Source organism: Mesoplodon bidens (genome assembly GCF_964165515.1).
Source record: "Mesoplodon bidens genome assembly, chromosome: 16".
NCBI classification, from domain to species: Eukaryota; Metazoa; Chordata; class Mammalia; order Artiodactyla; family Ziphiidae; genus Mesoplodon; species Mesoplodon bidens.
The window spans coordinates 61,578,428-61,591,787 of NC_138173.1; positions in this window are offsets into that span (position 1 = coordinate 61,578,428).

Consider the following 13,360-nt stretch of genomic DNA (forward strand, 5'->3'; position numbering starts at 1 on the left):
TCTGCTTTTAGAGAAGCCAATCTAAAACATTTGTTACCAAGAATCATCAAAGAAGCAGACCCTAATGATAGGATACTGTGGTTGGATCACTCCCTGGTGAGTTGGAAATAAGGATCCATTTTCATGAGAGATGGACTGTCAATAGCCCTTAGCATGCTCCAGCCTAAAAATTGTTGAGATTCTCCACGCTGTGATACCAATGGAAATAAATGTTCTGACCTAACTAGGGTACATGTAAGGACTATGGGAATAGGAGATTGTTACTGGATGATTCTGATGTGTTGAAGAGAGAAAATGATAAACACATGTTGATCAATTACTAACAAAGTGTGAAACTCAGACAACTTCCATCCAGTATTTAAGAGAACTTTATCATTTACAGCATGAGGGCAAATGTAGTTGAAGACTAGGCGCAGAATTTAATGTAAGAGTGACAAAATTTGCAAACATTTAAAAAAGCTGATTTGAAAACTTGGCCAGGTCTCCTACATCATAAACAGTGTCCTCAGAGAGAATTGGGATCATGAGATTGGAGTGATTATATAAATGAATTCACCTGAATGCCCAGAAGCACAACTTTCTGGGCCTGCGAAAGTAGCCCACTGTTGTAGCCATACCACAGAGTCAGGATGGACTGCCAACCAAAATTTCATTTGGATATCAGTACTAGTGACATCATCAGGAATGTAGGAGAAGGTTTATTACTGATGTATTGAGATTTTTGGAAGAGAACAGGGTGGTTCCAAAGAACTTGGGAAAGAAGGGAAAAGAGACTGGCTTGGAGTTTTAGAGAGGTTATGGGGTGGGGCTAGGGTGTGGCTTCCTGAGAATGGTTTGAACTTCCCACCGGAACCAAATGAAGAAGCATTTGGCTCTTGTATCAGATGGCTAAGCTTTGGAGGAAAAGGGAGCAGAGAGTGTGGAACCCAAAACTGTAGCAAACATCGAAAAATGGAGCCAGACTTTATTATACCCACTTACCTTTATTATAGCAGCTCTCTCAACACCATTACTTGAATATTATGCTAAAGACATTGTAATGTGGGGGGTTTTTTCCTTTTAATGATCTGCTTAACTTGATTCCTGGTCACCAAACTGAATACAAGGGCCAAGCTTCAACCTAACCAAGTGTTGAACCTGCTAAAGAAGGAAAGCAACTTTCCACTAAAGGAACTACAGGCCCTGGATAATACCTACCTGAAAGAACAAGGTAAGCGTGCCTGAACATGGATTTTTTGAGATGTAGAATCAAGGGGAGTAGAATGTCAGTCTGAATGTGACAACATGGGTGGAACTTGACATTATACTAAGTGAAATAAGTCAGAGAGAAAGACAAACACTGTATGACCTCGCTTATATGTGGAATGTAAGAAAAAAAACAACTCATAAATACAGAGAACAGATTATTGGTGGCCTGGAGGGAGGAGGGGGGGTAAGGGGCAGGCAAATGGCTAAAAGTGGTCTAAAGGTACAAATTTCCAGCTAAACAAGTCCTGGGATATAATGTATGCATGATGACTATAGACAGTAATACCACATTGTATATTTGAAAGTTGCTGAGAGAATAGATCTTGAAACTTCCCATCACAAGAAAAAAATGTGTACCTCTGTGTGGTGATAGACATTGGCTGGATTATTGTGATCATTTTGCAATATATACAATGTATCAAATCATTATTTTGTGCACCTGAAACTAATATAACCTTATATGTTAATTATATCTTAATGAAACAGAATGTCAGTCTGGCTAAGGAAGAATTTTTGACATGCAGCTATTCTGCCATGATTCAGGAATTAATAATAAATTACTGGGACGGTTTTTGGAAGTTCAGAAAAAATGGTCCACATTAAAAAATAAAACAATTTCCAAATAAGCCTAGTTAAAATGTGGAAGAAGGAATCGAAAGTATCAGAGAAGGGGGTCACAGTAAAACGAATTTATTATGTAACGTTATAAATCCTACCAACTAACTCATATAATTCACTTCCCTTGAGAAACTTGCTTCTAACCAATACTTTGCTGCAGTATTAATGAAAAGTCACTTCTTGATTAGATTTTAAAGGATTGTGCTTCAGTCTTATGAACAGAGTCTCCACAGCCTTTTTTTCGGTTTGCTGGCCTTTTTTTTTTTTTTTTTTTTTTTTGCGGTACGCAGGCCTCTCACTGTTGTGGCCTCTCCCGTTGCGGAGCACATGCTCCGGACGTGCAGGCTCAGCGGCCATGGCCCACGGGCCTAGACGCTCCACGGCATGTGGGATCCTCCCAGACCGGGGCACAAACCCGTGTCCCCGGCATCGGCAGGTGGACTCTCAACCACTGCGCCACCAGTGAAGCCCTGTTTTTTAATTTTTATTGGAGTATAGTTGATGTACAATGTTGTGTTACTTTCCAGTGTACAGCAAAGTAAGTCAGTTATACATATACCCACTCCTTTTTAGATTCTTTTCCCATATAGTTTATTACAGAGTATTGAATAGAGTTCCCTGTGCTATGTAGCAGGTCCTTATTTCTTATCCATTTTACATATACTAGTGTATATGTCAATCCCAATCTCCCAATTTATCCTTCCCCTCTTTTCTCCTCTGGGAACAATAAGTTTGTTTTCTACTATTTGTTTTGTAAGTAAGTTCATTTGTACCATATTTTTAGATTCTACATATAAGCGTTATCATATTTATCTTTCTCTGTCTTACTTTACTCAGTATGGCAATATCTAGGTCCATTCATGTTGCCACCAATGGCATAATTTTGTTCTCTTTTATGGCTGAGTAGTATTCCATTGTATGTATGTACTACATCTTTATCCACTCTTCTGCTGATGGACATTTTGGTTGCTTCCATGTCTTGGCTATTGTAAATACTGCTGCGATGAACATCGGGGTGCATGTATCTTTTTTGAATTTGGGTTTGCTCTGGATCTATGCCCAGGAGTGGGATTGCTGGATCATATGGTAGCTCTATATTTAGTTTTTTAAGACACCTCCTTTCTTTTCTCCATAATGGATTATATCAGTTTGCTGGATTTGATGAAGCAAGTTGCTCTGTTGGAAAGGTCACATGGTAAAGACTGAGTTTAGCATCCAGCCACAGCCAGGAAGAGACTGAGGTTTTCTGTTCAATAGCCCAACAGCCCAATTACATTGGACCCGTTCCACTTTGGAGAAAACAATACTTTGTTTTAACTAGTGTTGACAGGAGTACAAACATGGCTCTCCTGTCCAAGTGCTCGAGTTACAGATCTGAAAGTGTATCTGGTTTACTTACATAGAATCTGATTAACTGCCGTGGAAAAAGGGACCACTTTATGGCAAATGAAGAGTTACAGTGGATACATGACCATTGAATCCAATGCTCCAACTACATAGTCAGTGGGTAAGAATGCCTTCTTAAAGGTGTATCTGAACTGTCAGCTTAGAGGAGCAGCCTATGTGCACCAAGAGTTGTTCTTCAATATTCAGTGTATATCTCAATTCGAAGGTCATTTTATGAGTGCTGTGTCCTTAGCAGATACAAGTTGAAGGGGACCAGAATATGCCACCCCAAAATATGTCACTTCGGCAGGTGGATTATTTGGAATTAATGTTACTTAAGGAACAGCCAGGCCTTCCCTGGTGGAGGAGTGGTTGAGAGTCCACCTGCCGATGCAGGGAGCAGGGGTTCATGCCCCTGTCAGGCAAGATCCCACATGCCATGGAGCGGGTGGGCGTGTGAGCCATGGCCGCTGAGCCTGCGCGTCCGGAGCCTGTGCTCCACAACGGGAGAGGTCACAGCAGTGAGAGGCCCGCGTCCCGCCAAATCAAAACAAAGAAAAAACGTGATTGCCTATATTGGGGATGATTGGACTAGTAATCTGGATTAGTGACAAAATTAGTCAGTTGATCATTCTACTTATCAATAAAATAGCAGCAATCAGCTGCATGAAGTTGAAACGTCCAGAAGCTAGGGAGGTAGTTTGGACTTTCAATTAGGGACAGAGTAATCTGAAAGTAAATGTAAAATCTATAACAGAAAATTCACACAGATTTTTAGCAAAATTAGGTTTGTGGTGATAGGGTGATACTGATACTGTCTTATTGGCATCACTTCAGTTTGGGAGTTTCTTGCTAAACTGCTGATAATAAAGTATAAAAGGAGGATCATATTGTAGGTAAATTATGTATCACATGGGAACACTTCAGTAAGAACAAATGTAACAGAGAATGTTGATGTTCTACTCTGACTCCCTCAGATTCTTTGTTAGCTACATACACTAATCCCTCATGTTCTGTTTTTCTCTCATTGGGGCTTTTGAGTTGCCTTCTTGCAGGCTTGGAAATCCAGAAGGGCCTGGAAATTTTACCTCACCCTCAACACACATTTTCCTGAAGCTAAGGACTAAGTGGTGTGGGAAAACAAAAGCTCAGCACATTGCTTCAAGGCAGGAAAAATTCTCAGGTGTAATGTATGATCTAAAGCTCAGTTTCGATCTGAGTCTGAGACTTCATCTGAAATTAAAACCTTGCTTGACTCCTTTTCTCTCTCCATCATGCTTCCCCCATGCCTTACTGGTTTTTCCTGAAAGCACTTTCATAAACAACCACTTCTACCTGAATCCGTGGCTTAGGTCTGCTTTTAGAGAAGCCAATCTAAAACATTTGTTACCAAGAATGGTCAAAGAAGCAGACCCTAATGATAGGATTCTGTGGTTGGATCACTCCCTGGTGAGTTGGAAATAAGGATCCATTTTCAAGAGAGACGGACTGTGAATAGCCTTAGCATGCTCCAGCCTTAAAATTGTTGAGATTCTCCACTCTGTGATACCAATGGAAATAAATGTTCTGACCTAACTAGGGTACATGTAAGGACTATGGGAATAGGAGATTGTTACTGGATGATTCTGATGTGTTGAAGAGAGAAAATGATAAACACATGTTGATCAATTACTAACAAAGTGTGAAACTCAGACAACTTCCATCCAGTATTTAAGAGAACTTTATCATTTACAGCATGAGGGCAAATATAGTTGAAGACTAGGTGCAGAATTTATATGAGAATGACAAAATTTGCAAACATTTAAAAAAAGCTGATTTGAAAACTTGCCCAGGTTTCCTACATCATAATCAGTGTCCTCAGAGAGAATTGGGATCATGAGATTGGAGTGATTATATAAGTGAATTCACCTGAATGCCCAGAAAAAACATTCTGGGCCTGAGAAAGTAGCCCACTGTTGTAGCCATACCACAGAGTCAGGATGGACTGCCAACCAAAATTTCATTTGGATATCAGTACTAGTGACATCATCAGGAAGGTAGGAGAAGGTTTATTACTCATGTATTGAGATTTTCAGGAGAGAGCAGGGCGATTCCAAAGAACTTGGGAAAGAAGGGAAAAGAGACTGGCTTGGAGTTTTAGAGAGGTTATGGGGTGGGGCTAGGGTGTGGCTTCCTGAGAATGATTTGAACTTCCCACCAGAGCCAAATGAAGAAGCATTTGGCTCTTGTATCAGATGGCTAAGGTTTAGAGCAGAAGGGAGCAGAGAGTGTGGAACCCAAAACCATAGCAAACATTGAAAAATGGAGCCAGACTTTATTATACCCTCTTACCTTTATTACATTATAGCAGTTCTCCAACACCATTACTTGAATATTATGCTAAAGACATTGTAATGTGGGGTTTTTTCCCTTTAATAATCTACTTAACTTGATTCCTGTTCACCAAACCAAATACAAGGGCTAAGCTTCAGCCTAACCAAGTATTGAACCTGCTAAAGAAGGAAAGCAACTTTCCACTAAAGGAACTACAGGCCCTGTATAATACCTACCTGAAAGAACAAGGTAAGTGTGCCTGAACATGGATTTTTTTGAGATGTAGAATCAAGGGGAATAGAATGTCAGTCTGAATGTGACAACATGGGTGGAACTTAACATTATACTAAGTGAAATAAGTCAGAGAGAAAGACAAACACTGTATGATCTTGCTTATATGTGGAATCTAAGAAAAAAACAACTCATAAATACAGAGAACAGATTGGTGGTGGCCGGGAGGGAGAAGGGGTGGTAAGGGGTAGGCAAATGGCTAAAAGTGGTCTAAAGGTACAAATTTCCAGCTAAACAAGTCCTGGGATATAATGTATGCATGATGACTATAGATAGTAATACCACATTGTATATTTGAAAGTTGCTGAGAGAATAGATCTTGAAACTTCCCATCACAAGAAAAAAATGTGTAGCTCTGTGTGGTGATAGACATTGGCTGGATTATTGTGCTGATCATTTTGCAATATATATAGTGTACCCAATCATTATTTTGTGCACCTGAAACTAATATAACCTTATATGTTAATTATATCTTAATGAAACAGAATGTCAGTCTGGCTAAGGAAGAATTTTTGACATGCAGCTATTCTGCCATGATTCAGGAATTAATAATAAATTACTGGGATGGTTTTTGGAAGTTCAGAAAAAAATGGTCCACATTAAATAATAAAACAATTTCCAAATAAGCCTAGTTAAAATGTGGAAGAAGGAATCGAAAGTATCAGAGAAGAGGGTCACAGTAAAACGAATTTATTATGTAAGGTTATAAATCCTACCAACTAACTCGTATAATTCGCTTCCCTTGAGAAACTTGCTTCTAACCAATACTTCGCTGCAGTATTAACGAAAATTCACTTCTTGATTAGATTTTAAAGGATTGTGCTTCAGTCTTACGAACAGAGTCTCCACAGCCTTTTTTTCGGTTTGCTGGCCTTTTTTTTTTTTTTTTTTTTTGCGTTAAGCGAGCCTCTCACTGTTGGGGCCTCTCCCGTTGCGGAGCACAGGCTCTGGACATGCAGGCTCAGTGGCCATGGCTCACGGGCCTAGCCGCTCCACGGCATGTGGGATCCTCCTGGACCGGGGCACAAACCCGTGTCCCTGGCATCGGCAGGCGGACTCTCAACCACTGCGCCATCACGAAAGCCATGTTTTTAAATTTTTATTGGAGTATAGTTGATGTACAATGTTGTGTTACTTTCCAGTGTACAGCAAACTAAGTCAGTTATACATATACATATACCCACTCCTTTTTAGATTATTTTCCCATATAGGCTATTACAGAGTATTGAGTCGAGCTCCCCGTGCTCTATAGCAGGTCCTTATTTGTTATCCATTTTACGTATAGTAGTGTATATGTCAATCCCAATCTCCCAGGTTATCCTTCCCCCCCTTTCTCCTTTGGTAACCATAAGTTTGTTCTCTACATCTGTGGCTCTATTTGTTTTGTAAGTAAGTTCATTTGTACTATATTTTTAGATTCTACATATAAGCATTATCGTATTTGTCGTTCTCTGTCTTACTTTACTCAGTATGGCAATATCTAGGTCCATTCATGTTCCCACAAATAGCATTATTTTGTTCTCTTTTATGGCCAAGTAGTATTCCATTGTATCTATGTACTACCTCTTTATCCACTCTTCTGCTGATGGACATTTTGGTTGCTTCCATGTCTTGGCTATTGTAAATACTGCTGCGATGAGCATCAGGGTGCATGTATCTTTTTGAATTTTGGTTTACTCTGGAACTACGCCCAGGAGTGGAATTGCTGGATCATATAGTAGCCCTATATTTAGTTTTTTAAGACACCTCCTTATTGTTCTCCATAATAGTTTATATCAGTTTGCTGGCTTTGATGAAGCATGTTGCCCTGTTGGAAAGATCACATGGTAAAGACTGAGTGTAGCTTCCAGCCACAGCCAGGAAGAGACTGAGGATTTCTGTTCAATAGCCCAACAGCCCAATTACATTGGACCCGTTCCACTTTGGGAAAAGCAATACTTTGTTTTGACTAGTGTTGACAGGAGTACAAACATGGCTCTGCTGTCCAAGTGCTCGAGTTACAGATCTGAAAGTGTATCTGGTTTACTTACATAGAATCTGATTAACTGCCGTGGAAAAAGGGACCACTTTATGGCAAATGAGGTGTTACAGTGGATACATGACCATTGAATCCAGTGCTCCAACTACATAGTCAGTGGGTAAGAATGCCTTCTTAAAGGTGTATCTGAGTTGTCAGCTTAGAGGAGCAGCCTATGTGCACCAAGAGTTGTTCTTCAATATTCAGTGTATATCTCAATTCAAAGGTCATTTTATGATGCTGTGTCCTTAGCAGATAGAACAAGTTGAAGGGGACCAGAATATGCCACCCCAAAATATGTCACTTTGGCATGTTGATTATTTGGAATTAATGTTACTTAAGGAACAGCCAGGGCTTCCCTGGTGGTGCAGTGGTGGAGAGTCCTCCTGCAGATGTAGGAGTTCATGTCACAGTCTGGGAGGATCCCACATGCTGCGGAGCAGCTGGGCCCGTGAGCCATGGCCGCTGAGCCTGTGCGTCCAGAGCCTGTGCTCCGCAACAGGAGAAGCCACAACAGTGAGAGTCCTGCATACCGGAAAAAAAAAAAAAAAATGATTGCCTAAATTGGGGATGATTGGACTAGTATTCTGGACTAGTGACAAAATTAGTCAGTTGATCATTCTACTTATCAATAAAATAGCAAAAATCAACTGCATGAAGTAGAAACGTCCAGAAGCTAGGGAGGTAGTTTGGACCTTCAACTAGGGACACAATAATCTGAAAGTAAATGTAAAATCTATAACAGAAAATTCACACAGATTTTTAGCAAAATTAGGTTTGTGATGATAGGGTGATACTGATACTGTCTTATTGTCCTCACTTCAGTTTGGGAGTTTCTTGCTAAACTGCTGATAATAAAGTATATAAGGAGGATCATATTCTTGGTAAATTATGTATGATATGGGAACACTTCAGTAAGAACAAATGTACCAGAGAACGTTGATGTTCTACTCTGACTCCCTCAGATTCTTTATTAGCTAAGTACACTAATCCCTCATGTTCTGCTTTTCTCTCATTGGGGCTTCCAGAGGATTTTCTTTGGGCATTTGAGTTGCCTTCTTGCAGGCTTGGAAATCCAGAAGGGCCTGAAAATTATACCTCACCCTCAACACACATTTTCCTGAAGCTAAGGACTATGTGGTGTGGGAAAACAAAAGTGCAGCACATTGCTTCAAGGCAGGAAAAATTCTCAGGTGTAATGTATGATCTAAAGCTCAATTTGGATCTGAGTCTGAGACTTCATCTGAAATTAAACCCTTGCTTGACCTTTTCTTTCTCCATCATGTTTCTCCCATACCTTATTGGTTTTTCCTGAGAGCACCTTCATAAACAATCACTTCTACCTGAATCCGCGGCTTAGAATCTGCTGTTAGAGAAGCCAATCTAAAACATTTGTTACCAAGAATCATCAAAAAGCAGACCCTAATGTTAGGATTCTGTAGTTGGATCACTCCCTGGTGAGTTGGAAATAAGGATCCATTTTCATGAGAGATGGACTGTCAATAGCCCTTAGCATGCTCCAGCCTTAAAATTGTTGAGATTCTCCACTCTGTGATACCAATGGAAATAAATGTTCTGACTTAACTAGGGTACATGTAAGGACTATGGGAATAGGAGATTGTTACTGGATGATTCTGATGTGTTGAAGAGAGAAAATGATACACACATGTTGATCAATTACTAACAAAGTGTGAAACTCAGACAACTTCCATCCAGTATTTAAGAGAACTTTATCATTTACAGCATGAGGGCAAATATATTTGAAGACGAGGCACAGAATTTAATTTTCAAACATTTAAAAAAAAGCTGATTTGAAAACTTGGCCAGGTCTCCTACATCATAATCAGTGTCCTCAGAGAGAATTGGGATCATGAGATTGGAGTGTGATTATATAAATGAATTCACCTGAATGCCCAGAAGCACAAGCATCTGGGCCTGCAAAAACAGCCGACTGTTGTAGCCATACCACAGAGTCAGGATGGATCACCAACCAAAATTTCATTTGGATATTAGTACTAATGACATTATCAGGAAGGTAGGAGAAGGTTTAGTACTCATGTATTGAGATTTTCAGGAGAGAGCAGGGCGATTCCAAAGAACTTGGGAAAGAAGGGAAAAGAGACTGGCTTGGAGTTTTAGAGAGGTTATGGGGTGGAGCTAGGGTGTGGCTTCCTGAGAATGTTTTGAACTTCCCACCGGAACCAAATGAAGAAGCATTTGGGCTTTTGTATCAGATGGCTAAGGTTTGGAGCAGAAGGGAGCAGAGAGTGTGGAACCCAAAACCATAGCAAACATCAAAAATGGAGCCAGACTTTATTATACCCCCTTACCTTAATTATAGCAGCTCTCTCAACACCATTACTTGAATATTATGCTAAAGATGTTGTAATGTGGGGTTTTTTCCCTTTAATGATTTGCTTAACTTGATTCCTGGTCACCAAACCGAATACAAGGGCTAAGCTTCATCCTAACCAAGTGTTGAACCTGCTAAAGAAGGAAAGCTACTTTCCACTAAAGGAACTACAGGCCCTGTATAATACCTACCTGAAAGAACAAGGTAAGCATGCCTGAACATAGATTTTTTGAGATGTAGAATCAAGGGGAGTAGAATGTCAGTCTGAATGTGACAGCATGGGTGGAACTTGACATTATGCTAAGTGAAATAAGTCAGAGAGAAAGACAAACACTGTATGACCTCGCTTATATGTGGAATGTAAGAAAAAAACAACTCATAAATACAGAGAACAGATTGGTGGTGGCCAGGAGGGAGGAGGGGTGGTAAGGGGTAGGCAAGTGGCTAAAAGTGGTCTAAAGGTACAAATTTCCAGCTAAACAAGTCCTGGGATATAATGTATGCATGATGACTATAGATACTAATGTCACATTGTATATTTGAACATTGCTGAGAGAGTAGATCTTCAAAATTCTCATCACAAGAAAAAAATGTGTAGCTCTGTGTGGTGATAGACATTGGCTGGATTATTGTGCTGATCATTTTGCAATATATACAGTGTGTCAAATCATTATGTTGTGCACCTGAAACTAATATAACCTTATATGTTAATTATATCTTAATAAAAAAATGTCAGTCTGGCTAAGGAAGAATTTTTGACATGCATCTATTCTGCCATGATTCAGGAATTAATAATAAATTACAGGGATGGTTCTTGGAAGTACAGAAAAAAATGGTCCACATTAAATAATAAAACAATTTCCAAATAAGCCTAGTTAAAATGTGGAAGAAGGAATCGAAAGTATCAGAGAAGAGGGTCACAGTAAAACGAATTTATTATGTAACGTTATAAATCCTACCAACTAACTCATATAATTCACTTCCCTTGAGAAACTTGCTTCTAACCAGTACTTTGCTGCAGTATTAATGAAAAGTCACTTCTTGATTAGATTTTAAAGGATTGTGCTTCAGTCTTATTAACAGAATCCCGCTGCCTTTTTTTCGGTTTGCTGGCCTTTTTTTTTTTTTTTTTGCGGTACGCAGGCCTCTCACTGTTGTGGCCTCTCCCGTTGCGGAGCACAGGCTCCGGACGTGCAGGCTCAGCGGCCATGGCTCACGGGCCTAGACGCTCCACGGCATGTGGGATCCTCCCAGACCGGGGCACAAACCCGTGTCCCCGGCATCGGCAGGTGGACTCTCAACCACTGCGCCACCAGTGAAGCCCTGTTTTTTAATTTTTATTGGAGTATAGTTGATGTACAATGTTGTGTTACTTTCCAGTGTACAGCAAAGTAAGTCATTTATACATATACCGACTCCTTTTTAGATTCTTTTCCCATATAGGTTATTACAGAGTATTGAGTAGAGTTCCCCGTGCTCTATAGTAGGTCCTTATTTCTTATCCATTTTACATATAGTAGTGTATATGTCAATCCCAATCTCCCAGGTTATCCTTCCCCCCTTTCCCCTCTCGTAACCATAAGTTTGTTTTCTACATCTGTGACTCTATTTGTTTTGTAAGTAAGTTCATTTGTACCATATTTTTAGATTCTACATATAAGCGTTTTCATATTTGTCTTTCTCTGTCTTACTTTACTCAGTATGGCAATATCTAGGTCCATTCATGTTCCCACAAATAGCATTATTTTGTTCTCATTTATGGCTGAGTAGTATTCCATTGTATGTATGTACTACATCTTTATCCACTCTTCTGCTGATGGACATTTAGGTAGTTTCCATGTCTTGGCTATTGTAAATACTGCTGTGATGAGCATCAGGGTGCATGTATCTTTTTGAATTTTGGTTTACTCTGGATCTATGCTCAGGAGTGGGATTGCTGGATCATATGGTAGCTCTATATTTAGTTTTTTAAGACACCTCCTTACTGTTCTCCATAATGGTTATATCAGTTTGCTGGCTTTGATGAAGCAAGTTGCTCTGTTGGAAAGGTCACATGGTAAAGACTGAGTTTAGCATCCAGCCACAGCCAGGAAGAGACTGAGGTTTTCCGTTCAATAGCCCAACAGCCCAATTACATTGGACCCGTTCCACTTTGGAGAAAACAATACTTTGTTTTGACTAGTGTTGACAGGAGTACAAACATGGCTCTGCTGTCCAAGTGCTCGAGTTACAGATCTGAAAGTGTATCTGGTTTACTTACATAGAATCTGATTAACTGCCATGGACAAAGGCATTTGCCACTTTATGGCAAATGAGGTGTTACAGTGGATACATGACCATTGAATCCAATGCTCCAACTACATAGTCAGTGGGTGAGAATGCCTTCTTAAAGGTGTATCTGAGTTGTCAGCTTAGAGGAGCAGCCTATGTGCACCAAGAGTTGTTCTTCAATATTCAGTGTATATCTCAATTCAAAGGTCATTTTATGATGCTGTGTCCTTAGCAGATAGAACAAGTTGAAGGGGACCAGAATATGCCACCCCAAAATATGTCACTTTGGCATGTTGATTATTTGGAATTAATGTTACTTAAGAAACAGCCAGGGCCTCCCTGGTGGCGCAGTTGAGAGTCCGCCTACCGATGCAGGGGACAGTGGTTCATGCCCCGGTTCGGGAGGATCCCACATGCTGCGGAGCGGCTGGGCCCGTGAGCCATGGCCGCTGAGCCTGCACGTCTGGAGTCTGTGCTCCGCAACAGGTGAGGCCACAACAGTGAGAGACCTGCGCCTTGCAAAAAAAAAAAAGAAAAAAAAAAGAAAAGAAACAGCCAGTGCAAGGAGAACACTCCAACCTCCTTTGTCCCTTAGAAAGCAGGGAATATATCTCCTATATGAATGGCACCATCCCTATACCAGGAGGGTAGGAGGCATCTTAATCACCAGAGATAGAGAATTTAGGGCCCAGAAGATTGTGTAAACAACCCTCATTACTTCTTCACTATTTTCTCCCCTAAGCCCAAACCCTTTGTCTTGTCATTTCTTCACAAGTTTATTTTCTTGTCTAAAAGATACAAAAGCTCCTTGCTTTGGTCACTTCTTTGAGCCTCTTATCTTTGGTGCTCCTGTATGTATGAAA